Source organism: Herpailurus yagouaroundi, unplaced genomic scaffold, assembly GCF_014898765.1.
Source record: "Herpailurus yagouaroundi ecotype Mexico unplaced genomic scaffold, PumYag 196, whole genome shotgun sequence".
NCBI lineage: Eukaryota > Metazoa > Chordata > Mammalia > Carnivora > Felidae > Herpailurus > Herpailurus yagouaroundi.
In genome coordinates this window covers 15,969,565-15,987,671 of record NW_024412427.1, presented here as the reverse complement: position 1 = coordinate 15,987,671, position 18,107 = coordinate 15,969,565, and the positions used below count along the sequence as shown (strand labels likewise).

Below are 18,107 nucleotides of genomic sequence, written 5' to 3'. Positions count from 1 at the left end.
AAACAGTGTCACATCACACATTTATAGGTAAAGTAAATCAAAAGTAACATGTTGAGTTAGTGAAAATAAAGATGAAACTAAACTGTGTGTACAAACAAGCAATTTTTCTGTAAACAAGCTCAGAATCAGACATTCCCCTCTAAGGAAACTTCTAATGGTGTGAAAGGAAATAAAAATGAGTTAAAACCAATTTAGATAAGTGGAAGCGGTATTAGGGAATATGTCATTATTCCTTAATCTACCTTGTTAGAAGGAATTAGAGTAAATATATTCAATTCTAAGCACTTCCAGTGAAATCAAGTTCCAAATCACTCATTCATTTCAAATGAAACTTCTTATTGCCCCTTAAAGAGAATTCAAATGTAACAGTTGATATTAACACGAGAGCCACTCGAGCGTTCTTAAAAGGACATTCTTAGAGTAACTTAGAGTGTAGCTAAGAGTTTATGTGAAATCAAGCTGGAAACCACTCATTCATTTCAAACAAATCTTGTAAGCTTCGTAAGTACTTTGTAAACTTTACATGTGCAAACAAGCTTAAAATTTCCTGCTTCTCTCACTCACTGGGAGGGGCTCTTCAGGTCTGGCACAAAGGCCTCTCTTTTCTCCAGAAATAAACAGTTTTGTGTGAGACCACCAGGAGCTAAGTCTCCATCTTCCGTTTGAAGAGTTAAGATCCAGCTCCCCATAACAGAGGCTAAGATCCTACCTTTCCATACAGAGGCAGAATCCCCACCACCTGCCCTGCTGGCGGGGTCCACGTTTCCCCTTGCAGAGGCTGAGTCTCAGTTTTGGCCGCAGCGGTGACCTGATGACCCAGAGGCTACATCTCCCTTCCTGAAGCTGAGTGCATTCCTATCTAAGCTAACTTCCTATGATGATTTAGATAAAATTGATATAAAATAAGCAGAATAATTGAAAACAGGCAGGAAACCACACTTTCAATTAAGGTCCAGGTTCAGGTCCAGTAATATTTCAAATGAAATTTCTTATTGTGAGTTAGAGCATGTTTAGACCCAGACCCTGACCCCGACTTGCACACTGAACCAGACTCTTTTTGACCCTGACAGTCATTCTGATCCTAACCCTAACTATGACCTTGACCAGGACACTAACGCTGATCATGAACGATACGCTCAGACTCAATCTCACTACCATATTCATCCTGACCCTGAACCTCCTACTCATCTGCCCCCTCTCACTTTGATTCTGAACATCACCATGACCCTGATCCTGACTCTCCCCCTAAATCTGTCCCTAAGCCTCATACTGGGACCTGACTCACACTTGACTTTGACTTTCACACTCATTCTCACCCTGACCTTCAGCTTCATCTTGGCCTTGTCCTGGACTCTAAACAAGACCCTCCCCTCCCCTTCTTACTCATCCTCATTCTAAATTTACTCTTCAAACAGGTGTTTATCCTGACATTGACCTTGACCTCACTCTCCCTGTTAAGAGTCCTGACATTGACCCTCACACTCTGCTTCCGTTCTCCCTCTGACCCTGACCCTTGTTGTGATCTACTTTATCCTAAGTCAAACACTGACCCCGCCCCCCACCCCAGCCTGACTCTAACAATGACCCTGGACCTCACTCTGACCTCACCTTCACCCTAAACCATACCCGTAACCTCTCCATGACCCTGACCTTCATCCTCATCTTGATTCTGACCTGAACCAAACACTCAGTCTGACTCTTTCCCAAACCCTATCCCTGACCCTCACTGTAACTCTCACCCTCATTCACCCTGACCCACATCCTCACTCCATCACCTTCACACTTGTACACTTACCCTCATTCTGACTCTGACCTTGACCCTTAAAATATCCTGAGTCTGACTCTCCTTGCCACCTCACAGGACCACTGACCCTTGACCACTGACCCTTACTCTGATCCTCACTATGACCCATATGGATCATCTTCCTGACTATGTAATGTTCACTCTGACCCTACCACCCTGACCCTGCCTCTCACTCTCATATTGACCCTCACAATCTAAAGTTGAAATCCATATCTATGGTCAAAGTCAAAGCAACAGGTTCAGCAAAGAACCTCTGAATCATATATTCTTCTTAACCATAATTTATTCCTTGTTAATATAACTAGTGAGAGCTAGCACTAGTAGAGATAACAAGATAATCCAGAACTACATAACTAGGTATGATTAGAAAACTAGAGAATGTAAAAGAGAGGCTCCAGAAGATACACGTGTCTGAAGTTGTCACTATTTATCTAGTTATGTTAATTTTAACAAGAAAAAAAAAAAAGGAGTTTCAGTGCTTTTGAATACTTCTGTCTTTTGGAATACTTTTGAATGTTCCTTGGAGAATAATAAGTGATTCTGAGCTGATTTCACAAATACTCTTAGACTCTTGGTGCACTTTAACTCTCAACGAAAAGGATTTTTTAACATAGTGTGTGATTATGGGGTTGTTGATACAAATCCTGCTTTGGTTTACTCTAATTCCTCCGCGTCACAATAAGAAATCTTTTGAGTGCTTTTGACTACATTTGAAAATTTATTGAAAATTGATATGTGATTCTGAGCTCATTTTTATAAGTGTCATAACCGATGAGGAGAACGAAGGCGAAAGAAATGTAGATAAAATTAAATTTCCTTACGACTTGCAGCCCATCGATAAATACCCGAGACAGGCAAAGTATGGCATTCCTCAAGGAACTCACAACTGCCTCTTTTCATGCTTTGCTAGAAGTAACAAGCAAACTTAGCTTGGCATTATCTGGACCTCCAGGATCCTGTAAGTCTTCTTTAACAAATGTAAATCTCTATAGAGACTTCCTTTATCTCTCCCCACCCCCCAACTTAAAACTATACAATCAATCCCTCCTCACAAGCACAGTGCAGCTCTTATAGCCCGTGGGTTATGTTCCTGTGCTATAATGAAAGCACTTTTTTGCACCCCAAACCTCTCAAGAATTCTTTCTTGACAGCTCGCTCCAGGTCCACATCACATCACCAAGGACCACATTTGCTGGATCATGTGGTTAAGAGTATGTTTAGTTTTATAAACAACTGGCAGCTGTCTTCCAAAGTGGCTATACCATTTGTTACATTTGACGGCGCTCACAGAGGGTGGTGTGTATGTCACAGAGCCTAAGGCTAGGGAGTTCACCTCTGTCCCGGGAGGAAAGCAAACAAAGCTGAAATGCAAAAACCCGGGCCGGTAGCCAAACCAAAATGCCTCGAGAGGCGAAGACCCCCGCCCTCCCACCGAGGATCGGGATCGGGAAGTCGTGTACAGAGCTGCCGCAGTAGCTTCTGGGGAGTGTAGTTTCTCCGGAGAAGGGGCAGAGGAGGAGCGATTTTGCACAGAAGCCAGTGCCTGTTTCACGCCCGGGTATTTTATGCGTAGGCTGTCGTTGCAATAGCCATTGTCCTAGCGAATCAACCGCGGGAACCAGAAGCTGCTGCGTTGGCCCCCACGGGGGGCGGCGCCTGCGGGGATTCTGGGAAGTGTAGTTTTGGCGAAGACCGGCCGGGGCCGAGGGCTGGCTGGACGGTCCCGCCGGCCCCGGTGACCGAAGCCGGCCCCCGTCCTTGGCCCCGAGAGATCCTTCCAAATGGGGACAGGGAGGGCCTAGGGTCTGGGACAAGTCTAGAATGGGAAGTGCGGCGGCTCAGGCCCGCGGGTTGGGGGGTTCAATGTTAGGAGGTGTGGTGGGGGGGGCGCATTTGGGGCGGGGGAGTAGGGTGACGCTCAGCCAGCCCTGAATCCCTGAGTTGCTGGGCGCTGCGCGGAACCTCCTTTCCCGACTGGGACGAGTGACCTGGAACTCCACAACTTTTCATTTTTGAAGGGGGTGGATATATTCAGAGCCAAACAATTTACGAATGGGGGGGAGCTCCAGCGTGCATCCTCTGAGTTTATTTGGGTGTGGGGATGAGTTCAGCCAGGGCCAAATAACAAACATCCCCTGGGGCGGGGGGGGGGGGGGGGCGGCGGGGGCGCCGCGCCTCGGGCCATATATGCTCGGGTGTGTTTTGGTGGGGAAGCACTTACTTGGGTCCTGCGTTTCGGTGTAGTTGTGGAAACCCGGGACTGATAGAGAATGTCAAGCTTTGGGTTGGTTGGTGGTTTTTGGTGGGGCCGAAGGGGGCTTCTTTACTATTCCAGGCCCATAATCAGGGTGTTTGTGGAACTTCTCAGGCCTCACTGTGCGTTGGTTTGTTGGGGATGGGTGGAGGCAAGCTTGATGTCGGTATAATAGATACACTTAGGGAGTTATGGGGGGAGTGTCTAGAGTCCCTGGGTTTTTAGGGGGTGGGGCAGGTTTTGGCCTGGGACACACGTCTATCAGTGATGGTGGACTGCATCGCTGGGGCTTACATCTAAGCAGCTTTTTGACTAAGGGCAGGTCTGCTGCTCTGGGACCTGTGGTCCCAAGGTTTGTCTAGGCATTCTGCTTTGTGGCAGGGATCTCGGGTTTGTTTGTAATGTGGGTGGCCAGTTTGGCTGATTCCCCCTTGTCTGCTTCTCCCTTGTGCTTGGGGGTCAAACCTGTTGCCTGGAACTTAGTGGGAACCTTTGAGGGCTGTTGGGTGATTATCCAAATCTCCTCTGGCATCCTATGGGGCCCAGGTGTCAGGACTTTAATTTTATATTTAATTTTTTGGCAAGGACAAATTGTAAACCTACCAGTAGAATAGTACAGTGGACCCCTCCCCCCCCCACCATGGACCTATCGTTATATTCAACATTTATTAATTGGCAGCCAGTCTTATTTCATATACATCCCCTCAACCCTATGTGTGGATACACTTTGGGTACTGTCACACCCCACAGGGCTTGACCACTAGTGACATGACCACTGACCCAACTGCCTTGGCACTCTGCAGCTAGAGTTCAAATCTAGGGATTTTGTAGCTTTGTCAGCTTGAGCGAGATTTATAACTGCCTCAGTTTATCCCAAGACCTAGCTTATGTAAACGTTAACTATTCATAATAATATTACACCTTGAGGCCCATAGGTAGAAAAAGGATCAGTTCCCTATTTATTTATTAAAAAAAATTTTTTTTTTTAACGTTTATTTATTTTTGGGACAGAGAGAGACAGAGCATGAACAGGGGAGGGGCAGAGAGAGAGGGAGACACAGAATTGGAAACAGGCTCCAGGCTCTGAGCCGTCAGCCCAGAGCCCGACGCGGGGCTCGAACTCCCGGACCGCGAGATCGTGCCCTGAGCCGAAGTCGGACGCTTAACCGACTGCGCCACCCAGGCACCCCTCAGTTCCCTATTTAATAAGAGCCTATCAGGGCAGGTTGTGTAGTGATGCCCACACCCAACTCTGTCCCTCAGAAGCTGTCCACGTTCTTCTCTGGCAGATCTGAGGCTTTCTTTTTCTTTTGCCTTGAAAGGAAGAGGAGCACTCCTCACTGAAACTTGGGGATTTCTAGCTGGGTATCTGGGTGCTGGGAGACAGAACTGAGGCTCTCACCCTGCTTCTTTCATCCTTGCTGCCTGCTGTATCCCTTCTTGCCCAGGGAGGACTGGTAGAGAAAGAGAGGGCTTCTGGGCTCCTGACAGCCCACTTTTGGCTGTGTACCAGTCACCCTTTACATTCCTACAGTGTCTTCCGAGCTCCGCATCATGGGCCGGTTTCCTTTGCCTATTCTGACATCTTGTGTCCTACAGTGTCCCATTTGAGGCTCAGATGCCTTGCTCGGTCCCCTAGGATCCAGGACTGATTTAAGGGCAGGAGCCTTTACAGAGAATATTACCCCGGACCAGATTACCACCATCCTTGTCCCAGCAACATTTCTCTGTAAGTTTATTCCCATCCGTCTGTGTCCGGGATGCATTTGGAAATGTTTAAAAAAAATTTTTTTTTCTTAACGTTTTCATTTATTTTTGAGACAGAGAGAGACAGAGCATGAGCAGGGAAGGGGCAGAGAGAGAGGGAGACACAGAATTGGAAGCAGGCTCCAGGCTCTGAGCCATCAGCACAGAGCCCGATGCGGGGCTCGAACTCACAGACTGTGAGATCATGCCCTGAGCCGAAGTCGGACGCTCAACCGACTGAGCCACCCAGGCACCCCTGGAAATGTTTTTTAAAAGGTAAGTTTCCAACTATTTCTGTCAGTATTTATAAAAGGACAATTGATGTTTGTATATTGACCCTTTAAATCCTGCCACCTTGCTAAATTTAAATTCAACTATTGAAGTTTTTTTTTGTTTTTGTTTTTGTTTTGTTTTGTTTTTTTTGGATTCTAGGACACTTTCAAGACAGATTTATTTCCCATAGATAATCAGTTTTGTTAACTTTCTGTGTATCCTTCTGGCATTTTTTTAATGTAAAGACAATTAGAGATTAAATACACACATACATGTTTATGCCCTCCCCACGTTTCCTAGAGGTGTCTTCTCCCCACGTTTCCTAGAGGTGTCTTTGGTTAAACGGCAGTATTTTTTTTTAATTTTTTTTTTAACGTTTATTTATTTTTGAGACAGAGAGACACAGAGCATGAACAGGGGAGGGGCAGAGAGAGAGAGGGAGACACAGAATCTGAAACAGGCTCCAGGCTCTGAGCTGTCAGCACAGAGCCCGACGCGGGGCTCGAACTCACGGACCGCGAGATCATGACCTGAGCCGAAGTTGGATGCTTAACCGACTGAGCCACCCAGGCACCCCTAAACGGCAGTATTTAATTGATATGTAGTAATTGATATGTATTCACCTCTTCCTTAATGGCTTCTGGATTTTTTTTTTTTTTTTAAAGATCTGTCTTTCCCCAAGGGCCTCTGTATGTTCCCCTGTATGTTTCTAAATGGCTGTATTTTTGTTTCTTTCTAATCTTTAGCTCTCACACTACTTGGAATTTATTTTTATGCAAGGTGTGAGCTAGGAACCTAACTTCCAATCTGACAGCAGCTTGTCTGAACTCTTTCACGAAGAGGCCATCCTTTCCTGGCTGTGTTGAGAGGCTGTATTACCTAAAACCCCAAGAATGTGTGGGCTCTCTATTCTGTTCCATTTACTGTCTGTTGCTGCACTTACACAGGTTTTATTTTGTAGAATTTCATTTTTATTATAAAATGAATTGTAGAATTCATTGTAGAATTTCATTTTTTTTTATAAAATACAACACAGGAAGTAAAGCGCACAGAAGGGACAGTGTAGAACGAACAGGAAGTGAACACCCAGGTCAAAAAGTAGTGCTTTGTTGGTCTCCCCAGATGGTCCCCAGTCACAACTTTGTCCCTCCCTTCAAAAGCAACCTTTCCCTGAGTGTCTCTAAGGTCCGTCACCTGAGTAAGCATCTCTAAACTTCATAGGTTAGCTTTTTTACCTTTTATTTTGCTATTTTTATATTTACTGATTTATTTAAATATTTTTTTTTTCAACGTTTATTTATTTTTGGGACAGAGAGAGACAGAGCATGAACGGGGCAGGGGCAGAGAGAGAGGGAGACACAGAATCGGAAACAGGCTCCAGGCTCCGAGCCATCAGCCCAGAGCCTGACGCGGGGCTCGAACTCACGGACTGCGAGATCGTGACCTGAGCTGAAGTCGGATGCTCAACTGACTGAGCCACCCAGGCACCCCGAGGGAGAGGATCTTAAGCAGGCTCCACGCTCAGCGCGAAGCCCAACATGGGGCTCGATCTCATGACCCTGGGATCATGACCTGAGCTGAACAAGAGTTGGACTCTCAACCAACTGAGGTACCCTAGCTTTTTTATCTTAAAAAAAAAAAAAAAATCTAATAGTGATTTTTAAAATGTGTCTTTTAAAATTTATAGATTCTTGGGGCACCTGGGTGGCTCAGTTGGATAAGTGTCCCACTTTGGCTCAGGTCGTGAGCTCACAGTTCGTGGGTTCAAGCCCCGCATCAGGCTCTGTGCTGGCAGCTCAGAGCCTGGAGCCTGCTTCCGATTCTGTGTCTCCCTGTCTGTCTGCCCCTCCCCTGCTCATTCTCTCTGTCTCTGTCTCTGTCTCTCCATGTTTCTCAAAAATATATAAAACATTAAAAAAAATTAAAATTTATAGGTTCTTTCATCCTCTTCCTTTCCTGCCAGTTTATCTGTTGAAGGACCAAGACCGTTTGATATGTAGAGCTTCCTGCAGGCTGGATTTTGCTGATATATTCTCATTGCAGATAAAGGTATTCCTTTGTATTTCCCCCACATTTGGTGTGGAGTTTCATCACACTTAGGTTCAATCCCTTTGAAAAAAATCTAAGTGATGTATGCTTTTATCAGGATGCATATAACATCTGCTTTTGGTTTTCTTTGATGTTAGCCATTCTTGATTTGTAATGCCTAGATATGTTCATTCACTGAGGAATGTAAAATGGTGATATGCTAATTCTGTCATTTTCCTGTCTTCGTTGGAATAATATTATAAGGAGACACTTCCCTCATCTACTATTTGATTACCCAGAGGCACGATTCATATTGGGAAGGAGATTAAATGCTTCAATCTTTCATTTAACGAGTTTTCAAGAAAGTGAATTGGTTACCTGTTATTAGAAGTTGACCTTTAGGGGCGCCTGGGTGGCGCAGTCGGTTAAGCGTCTGACTTCAGCCAGGTCACGATCTCGCGGTCCGGGAGTTCGAGCCCCGCGTCGGGCTCTGGGCTGATGGCTCAGAGCCTGGAGCCTGCTTCTGATTCTGTGTCTCCCTCTCTCTCTGCCCCTCCCCCGTTCATGCTCTGTCTCTCTCTGTCCCAAAAATAAATAAAAACGTTGAAAAAAAAATTAAAAAAAAAAGAAGACCTTTATTTTAAAAAATATTATAAACCCGTAGGTTTAAACACATCTGATGGGTTTCAATCTATTGCGAGTCATATTCTTGTTAAAACTAACATTGTCCCATCTCTGGCCATTGGCAGCCTTATCTAGTTAACCACGAAGTCATAGTGATATGATTCTAAAGAGTCTTTGTAAATCCTTGCTTTCTGGTATGTCAAGATATTTCAGGCTCATCTTGTACATTTCCTGCAACAAATCAGGCATAAGCCATTTTCTTTTTTCTGGAAGCACGTATTTCTTTTAGTGGGAAATAGTAAGTCAAGACCACAGTCTGGGGGTATCTTGGTGACTCAGTTAGTTAAACATCTGACTCTTTTTTTTTTTTTTAATTTAATGTTTATTTATTATTTTTGGGAGAGAGAAAGAGAGAGACAGAGCATGAGCAGGGGAGGGGCAGAGAGAGAGGCAGACACAGACTCTGAAGGAGGCTCCAGGCTCTGAGCTGTCAGCACAGAGCCCCATGTGGGACTCGAACTCATGAACTGCAAGATCATGACCTGAGCCGAAGTCGGATGCTCAACCGGCTGGGCCACCCAGGCGTCCTAAGCATCTGATTCTTGATTTTGGCTCAGGCCGTGATCTCACAGTGAATTCGAGCCCTACTTTGGGCTCCCCGTGCTAACAGACAGTGCAGAGCCTGCTTGAGATTCTCTCTCGCTCTCTCTGCTCCTGTCCCACTTGCACCCTCTTCTCTCAAAAATAAATAAATAGGGGCGCCTGGGTGGCGCAGTCGGTTAAGCATCCGACTTCAGCCAGGTCACGATCTCGCGGTCCGTGAGTTCGAGCCCCGCGTCAGGCTCTGGGCTGATGGCTCAGAGCGTGGAGCCTGTTTCCGATTCTGTGTCTCCCTCTCTCTCTGCCCCTCCCTCGTTCATGCTCTGTCTCTCTCTGTCCCCAAAATAAATAAACGTTGAAAAAAAAAAAAAAGGCTACAGTCTGGAAGTCAGGGATGGGCGCTGCAGTTGAATTGGTCACTGTAGCCTTTGGCAGGGGACAGAGCTAAGAAGTACCTCATTCTTCACACTGATATTCCTGATCCAAATTCAGGATTACTGGGATGTTACCTAACCTTTTGAGTATCACATTTGTGTCTCCTTACTTCTATACCAAAATTCTAGATTTTCTAGTCCACGGGGGTTGATGGAATTAGCATATCCCATAATTACTCATTTGCTTCAGAAGGAGATTTGGTTCAGATAGCTTTGTTAACCTCTGTTGCTTCTGTGTATTTTATTCCAATGGCTCCCTCCCTACTGGGTCACCACGGGTTAATGGTGTACCTCTGCCGAAAGCCAAAACTTGTGCCAAGCAACCCTCTCTCAATGACTCTAGCTCCTGAACCTGGTAACTGCTCCCTCCGCCTTTAGACCTGGCGTTGGTCGAGACCCTCGGCTCTCGTAAGCAGCCGTGGTGCTAAAGCATCTGTTTGTTTTCCCTTAACTCTGCTCACACCTTCATAACTAGTCCCTAGGCTAAGCGTTCCGCGGTTACCCAGTTTGAATTGCCACCAGACCAACACAGGGTCAGTGTACTTGAAACATCGTCGTTACCGGCTTTGGAACAAATAAATAATAGCTGGAGAGATCCTGAGAAAAAAGTGCTGACCCAGAAGGCAGAGCAAGTTGGAATGTTCTTGTGTTGTATCAAATCAAATGGTTAGTGGGAAACGGAGATCCCTTAAAGCTGACTCTTCCGTAATTCCACAGGAGCCTGAGGAAGATTATGCACTTCATGTGTTCATATTTTTTATAAGGGAATAGATTGGTCACAGTGGACTTGGCAAACAGAAGACAGTGTGTGGCGAATCTGGTTGCACTGTATAAAAAAACTGTGGCAGTTTCCATCTCAGGGACACCTGTTACAATCGAACGTCGCTGACACAAGATCCCGTCCTGAGGTGTTGTTGAGACGTAGCATTTTAGGACCCAAGTCGTGCTGACAGTGTTTTCTGCAGGTTTCACATCGCACTTTCTTTCTAGCCGTAGCGTCTCATCCTTGAGGTCTCTTACAATGGCGTAAGAGATGTATTTCTTTACCGTTGGGAGAACAAGACAATGTTAAATTGGTTTCTCTGGGAAATAGCAATGTGCAGATTGAAGTTGGTGTTTTACACTCGTTCATAGACCGTGTGAATATGGAAGTCTTTTTGGATCCCATTTGCCCCCAACGTTTTCTTCTGACGTTTTACAGGCATGCAGAAAAGTTGAAAAGTTTGCTGTTCTGAATGTCCACGTACTCGCCAGTATGGATGGATAGATGTGATAGAACCAGTAGACCAAAATGTTGACAACTGGGTCGTATGTTAGCAGGAAGATTCTCAGGTAGAAATATTTTACCACATATTTATACATATGCACACACATACACACAGACACACATACACAATCAGCTTACTAAAAGAAGGAAGTTTTCCTCACCTAGTAGGTTTTCTGACACTACACCGTCCTGTCCCTTCCTGGGATAAAGTCTACTTGGTGACGATGTAGTCTTATTTCTTGAAGGCACAGCTGGATCCAGTTCGCCAACGTTTTATTTAGAACTTTTGCACCTCATTTTATTTTTTTTTCTTTTTTTTTTTTCTTTTTTTTTTCAATGTTTTTAATTTATTTTTGGGACAGAGAGAGACAGAGCATGAACGGGGGAGGGGCAGAGAGAGAGGGAGACACAGAATCGGAAACAGGCTCCAGGCTCCGAGCCATCAGCCCAGAGCCCGACGCGGGGCTCGAACTCACGGACCGCGAGATCGTGACCTGGCTGAAGTCGGACGCTTAACCGACTGCGCCACCCAGGCGCCCCTGCACCTCGTTTTATAAGTGGCATTGACCCCTGGTTTTCTTTCTTCTGTAGGGTCCTTGCTTGCTCTTGGTGTCCTTGATGAATGAGCTAGGAAGCTGGTTTTAATGCTTTGGGGCACTTAAGCTTTATTACAGAATGACCTATTCCTCGAAGTGTTGCTGGAATTGGCCAATAACATGGTCTGAGGCCCGTGCCTTTGGGAGAGACCTTTGTCCTTTGCTTTTCTTTTTCGGTTAATAATTGGTTGCTTTTTTTTTTTTTTTTTTTTTTTTGGACTCGATTTTGGGCAATTTCTGTTCTTCTAGGAAATCCCCCATTTCTCCTAGTCTTTTCCTTTCTCTTCTCTCCTTCTCTCTCTTGGCCGCCCTGCCCCCTTCCCTGCAGAGCCCCTTCTTGGCTGGCTGGGCCCCCTCTGCCTTACGCTCTGAGTGGCAGCATAATGTTCACGGCTGTAGGTCTTCTGTGACAGAGCCCTGTTCTCCTGGTCGGCATCCCTGCTTGTTCTTAATGGTGTGGCAGGTGTAAGGAACCGTGCCTTTAGTCTTATGGCCTGGGCACAGCCACAGATCCCAGCACACTGAACTGCCAATCACAGTGGGGCCTGGGGGAGGTGGACAATCAATTTATGGCCTTTTGACCCTGTAGTGGAATGCCATGTCAACGTTTCCCGGACATCCTGACATCCCTCCTATGTGGTCTCTCCCTGCCCTATTGAACTCAGAAGTGACCATGTGTCTCGATTTGCTAATGAGCTATATCCGAGGTGTCACTTTGGGTAGAGTTGGTAAGAGCGTGAGTACCGTTCTCTATCCGACATTTCCCTCTATCATTCCTACTGACCGTGTTCCAAACAGAGGCGGTCCCGGCAGCCGTGGTCCTGGACTGAAGATGGCTTTGAGCACAGTTGCAGATGACACATGATGGACACAGAGCCGGGGTGAGAAAGAAACTTCATAACTCTAAGCCACGGAGATCTGGGGGGAAGCATTTGTCACTCCAGAATAACTTGGCCCATCCTGACCCCTCCTCCCTTTTGCTGTGAGGGTCCCGTCTCCTTCAGGGCGAACTCAGAACCCTGTGGACATACGCTTGCTCTCGGCATTTTCATTTAGTCCTTTGTCCACTGGGCATTACTATAGCAACGCTGAAAGGAACGGGCTTTGGAATGAGAATTCTGGATTCTAGGCTTGGCCCTGACGCTTGGTAGCTATGATCTTAAGGACACATCAACCGACCTCTGAGTGCCTTAGCTTGCCCCTCTGTGACATGGAAAGAATAGCAGTGCCTTCCTCTTGGCTATGTGGTAAGGATTCATGAGCTCTGGACAGTACTCGTTTTATAGATGTTGGTATTACTAGGAGCAGAGGGCTCTATCAGCTTAGGCCAAGCTGTGCTGCAGTGACACGTGACCCCCAACTCTCCGTGGCCCACCCAGCTATCTGACCTTAACCCCAGTCTAATTCCTCTTCCTTTGTAGGTCAGCTTTGGCTCTGCACCGTGATCATTTACAGTAGAAACCAAAGCCCCTTCTGGGGACATGCTTCTTTCAGAACGTGAGTGATGGTGGAATCAGGCAGTGCTTAGAAGTGGCACGGCGGCCTTCAGTCACATTTCATCGCCCAAGGCAAGTCACAAGGCCAAGCCTGATGTCAGGGGCAGGGAGGTGCCGTCTTTGTATAGAGAAATAAATAATTGGGAACAGTGGTAAAAATCCACCATAAAGGCCTCTTTTATCCTAGTCCCTAGGATTAGCAAAATGACTGAGATATGTTTCTTCTTACAAGAGGCTCAGAATATAGTGAAGGTAGTCAAATAAATAGAAACTTTGCAACGTGGTATGAAGAAGGTGAGATGCCCAGGTTGGACAGAAGAGGGAGTGAGTCTCTGCCTATGGAATTAAGGGATGAATCCTAAGGGGGACCTGGCCAGCCTCCAAAGAGTACTGGCAACAGGGCGACCACAGTCCTCGGGGCTGAGATCCTGGGCGGGCCGTCCGAGTTGCTTCTGATGGTAGTTTAGCTTCGACGCCACCTGCCTCCTTTGGGACCGCATGAATGGAGGATCTCCTCTTGGGTTCATCTGGAGACACAGATGCACTGTTCTGATAAGGCCATGTGATAAGGAAGGTGGGGGTTACCTTCACAGCGTCACTGTGAGGCCTGGAGCATGACCTAAAGAGGAAGAACTCAGTTGAGACCCCGAGCCCTCAAGAGTTCAGGGACATGGGATTGAACACAGCTGGAACCAGGGCCAAGGGAGGCGGGAGCTGAGTTCTGCATGCCCACATTGGTCTGGGAGGAGACATTCTGCGCCTCTTTATCCACAGGCATTATGCCACGTCTTCACTCTGACTCACGCTCCAGGGAGCAGAGACATGGAGTTTGAATCCGCAGCATGAGGGTGGGTAGGAATTGTATATTTTGACAGCTGAGGAAGAGGGGCGGGGGACAGACTTGAGGGCGTAGAGGCTGGAAAGGGGTGAAGTAAAGAAATCCTAGAAGTCCTGAAGCCCGAGGCGCCATGTTGAATGAGGAGACGTGAGAGGACAGGGCCCCTGTCCAGGAGGCATGGGCTCAAGGCCCATGGTACAGCTCCCGGCAACGTTGAGTGACTTTTCCATCGCCCAGGTCCTGGCTTCGTGGAAGCAAGATGGGCTTTCACAAGTAAGGCTCTGAGAAGTCACCCCAGGCAACAGAAGTTGAGACGAAGTAACTTCTCCCCGGCCCTCTGGCAGAGTTTCAAGGCAGACTCCGGGCTATCCGTGGGGCCCCGACATTGCCTGATCCTTCTGCCCACTGCGAGCAGGACCTGGGGGCAGGTGTTGCCTCTGGAGGGCACTTGAGGTCATGAAGACACAGGTCAAAATCATACAGCAGAAGGTGAGAGCTGGTGGGTCTGGAGAGGCACCGTGGTGGGGGGAAGCGAGCTCGGGTTCAGGAAGAGCGCCCCAGTGACCACAGGTGCGCCCAGGGGCTCCTTCCTCCCTGCGGGGCCTGGAGTCGCTGCCTTGGAAATGCCCATGGGCCGCCTGGCGCCCCACAGCTGCTGCTGCCCCTTTCACCGGGGCTGCCTTCTTGTGCTACTGACCGGCTCCGAGAAAGAGGACAAGCCCCAAATGCTGGGGAGGTGGGTTACTTCCCCACCGCCCTCCCCGAAATGCTGGCTGGTTTCCCAGAGAACAGCATCTATTCTCTCTCGTGAAAAGGGGAAAGGCGGTCGTCCATGCCTGCGTCAGACACTGACTCACTTCGTAATGAGCGGCTCCTGCGTTGGTGTGTTTGATTGTCTTTGTTGAAAAATGTATCCAAGATTAATATTAAGGGTTCAGGAGACTTTCCAACACGCGGGGTATTTTTGAAAAACCGACTATTGAACATTTTAAATGCACTATCAAGTTTGACCCCATATCCACCCTATCTAATGCTATTGTGCCCTGGACATCTTTCTTCTACCTTGTTATCGCTGAAGTTTTGGAACATACAGAGAAGTAGGAGCAAAGTTGTAATAAGGCCTCAGGTCCCGTCAATACAGCTTCAGTAGTCACCTATAATGGCCAGTCTTATGCCATTTTGATCCCTCACTTCCCTCACTGGATTATTTTAGAGACAAATCTTGGACATGATAACATTTCTTCCATAATTCTTTTTAAAAAATTATTTTAATGTTTTATTTATTCGTAGAGAGAGAGAGATTGGGAGAGAGAGCATGAGCGAGGAGGGGGAGAGCGAGAGAGGGACACAGAATCCGAAGCAGGCTCCAGGCTCCGAGCTGTCAGCACAGAGCCCGATGTGGGGCTCGAACTCACGAGCCGTGAGATCATGACCTGAGCCGAAGTTGGACGCTTAGCCGACTGAGCCACCCAGGCTCAGTAATTCTTAATAACAGCTGTAAAAGGGTGGTGGTGGTGGTAATACAATTTATTTCAGAAGGAGAAAGTCTGGCCTGGAGGGGCGTGTGACTGGTACCTGGCCACACTCCTCTACCACGCGGTGGAGCCAGGATTTAAACCCGGTTTTCCTTGACTCCTAAGCTCCTATAGCTTCTAATGTGTTGAATAGCCTTCTTGCTGCAACATAAATCCCAATCTAAAAAATGTGGGAGCATACTTTCCAACCCTCAGGAATGGGTCTGTATTATTTGACGAATGACGCATATGGAATGCTGTCGTCAGCAGTTTTCTGGGAAAGAAGCAATTTAAATGTCAGGAAAGCACGAACTCTCTCGCCCGGCCAGGGTAAGGTGTTTCTGTTTGTTTGAAATTTGATGGAAGTGTAATAGTTAACAAAGTGCGTAGTTCAAAAATGTACTCAGGGCGCCTCAGTGGCTCAGTCGGTTGAGCATCTGACGTGGGCTCAGGTCATGATCTCACGGTTTGTGAGTTCAAACCTGCTTCAGGTTCTCCACAGTCAACGCAGAGCCCGCTTCAGAGCCGCTGTCCCCCCCCCCCCTGCCCCTCCCCTGCTTGCACGCTCTCTCTCTCAAAAACAAATAAACATTAAAAAAACGTACTCTGATTTTCAGAAAGCGAACACAGCCATGGGACCAGATCGAGATGCAGAACACTGCCACTTGTGAGCATTACATGCGTGTAAGCCTTCCAGTCCTCCAGTCTCCCCCGAGGATAACTCTATCCTGACCCCTAGCATCACAGATTACGCTTCCTATTTGGTTTTTAATGAATGTCATCACATCGTCCGCACTCTTCCGCGTTTGGCTTCTTTTATTCAACCTTGTGTCTGGGATTCGTTTGTGGTAAGATTCGTACCTCATTTTGCACTGCAGTTTTCATACGCAAAGGCCCCAACTAGCCAGGGTATTCTTGAAGAAGAACCAAAGCTGGAGAAAGATCTGTCATGGTGCCAGTGTCATTAAGGCAGCAGGGGATTGGCATAAAGACAGACGGGCAGACCAGTGGCACAGAAGAGGGTACAGAAATAGGCCAGCACATAGACGGTGGCCTTCTAGCAAAGGGGAGCTGCGGGAAGGGAGCCGTCCCAAGAAGTGATGTGATTGGTTACTGGTCACGACGCCATCTGTCACTTACATAGTGATTGGAGGACTGGAGAGCTAGCGGCAGAGCTCGCGCTTGCGGTCACCATATCGCAGTAACTGACGTTTGAACCATTGTGGTCGGGGTCTGGTGTTATTCAGCTAAACCGTGGCGACTCCGATTTGTGCACATCGGAACCGTGCAAAGCAAGGGGTGCCTGTACTTGAAAGGAAGGGGTGAGTTTTATGAAGCCGTGAATTTTGAATTATATCTTGATAAAGCGTCAGATTTTTGAAAAAGATGAAATGATCTGTAAGTGCCCCTTTCCTTGACGATCCCTGCCATTCCCCTTGCCAGCTGTTTTGCATACGTGACATACTGCGCTATGTGATGAGTGAAGCATTAGGGGCTTATTTTGAGAGAGAGGGAGAGACAGTGGGCATGGGGGAGGGGCAGAAAGAGAGAGGGAGAGAGAGAGAGAGAGAGAGAGAATCCCAAGCAGTCTCTGTGCTGTCAGCATAGAGCCAGACCTGGGGCTGGAGCTCAAGAACCATGAGATCATGACCTGAGCCAGAATCAAGAGTCAGATGCTTAACTGCTTAACCGACTGAGCCACCCAGGCGCCCCAGGACTTTATTTTTAAAATAGCAGGCAAAGACAGCTTTTTACAGATCCCACTTAGTGACCTGCATCCCTCAAACATTCTCACTGTGGTCCCCGTCTGTTCACTCCCGCTTTTCTCTATAGCTGAAGATTGTTCCGTTTTCTCCGCTAAATCTTCATCATCCCCCGATGCCCGGCACAAGCCCCGTGCTTCTTTCCTTCTCCAGCCCATGCCCCATGCTTCCACCTCAGAATTCCCCCAGATTGATCCTCAAGGTCACTTTCCCCGGCACTGCTTGAGGTTTGCAGGTTGAGTCACCGATCATTTCTGTGAGGAAATCCCAAGCGTCTGAGGGCCAGAAGTGTGTTTCATGCATCAGCTGTGCGTCCCTCAGATTTTAACACAAAGCCTAGGAATGCCTAGAAGAGCTTTATAGGGAGAACCGTGTGCTTTCAGAGAACTAGATCAATTTCTCACATATCCGGGCTCTCCAGGGCCACCAGATAACACCTCTCACTCTGAGAAAATGGATGGTTGGGGCGCCTGGGTTGCTCAGTCGGTTAAGCGGCCGACTTCGGCCCAGGTCATGATCTCGGGGTCCGTGAGTTCGAGCCCCGCGTCGGGCTCTGTGCTGACAGCTCAGAGCCTGGAGCCTGTTTCAGATTCTGTGTCTCCCTCTCTCTGCCCCTCCCCTGTTCATGCTCTGTCTCTCCCTGTCTCAAAAATAAATAAACATTAAAAAAAAATTAAAAAAAAAAAAGAAAATGGATGGTGATTTGCTATCCATTAACTTACTGCTTATTTGTAGGTGCTGGTTACATTCCAGGATGTGGCTGTGGTCTTCGCAGATTCAGAATGGAAGGGACTGAGCTCTGAGCAGAGGAACCTACACAAAGAAGTGATGCTGGAGAATTACAGGAATCTGCTCTGTTGGGTGAGGCTG

General features: G+C 47.3%; 2 long non-coding RNA genes across 4 annotated transcripts; both read left to right on the top strand.

Moving 5' to 3' along the window:
* The first annotated feature begins 6,026 nt into the window (after nt 1–6,026).
* LOC121012405 (uncharacterized) lies at nt 6,027–13,194 on the top strand. 3 transcript variants are annotated; one of them, XR_005782091.1, is made up of 4 exons: nt 6,031–6,080; nt 8,041–8,126; nt 10,965–11,095; nt 13,048–13,194. It is a non-coding gene; the product is annotated as an uncharacterized LOC121012405 (long non-coding RNA). The 3 variants fall into 3 exon arrangements; XR_005782090.1 differs by lacking the exon at nt 6,031–6,080 and adding an exon at nt 7,637–7,686; XR_005782092.1 differs by lacking the exon at nt 8,041–8,126 and having other exon boundaries at nt 6,027–6,080.
* A 702-nt stretch (nt 13,195–13,896) lies between these two features.
* On the top strand, nt 13,897–18,099 carry LOC121012406 (uncharacterized). The gene is made up of 3 exons (XR_005782093.1): nt 13,897–14,449; nt 16,092–16,796; nt 17,973–18,099. It is a non-coding gene; the product is annotated as an uncharacterized LOC121012406 (long non-coding RNA).
* The last annotated feature ends 8 nt before the right edge of the window (nt 18,100–18,107 follow it).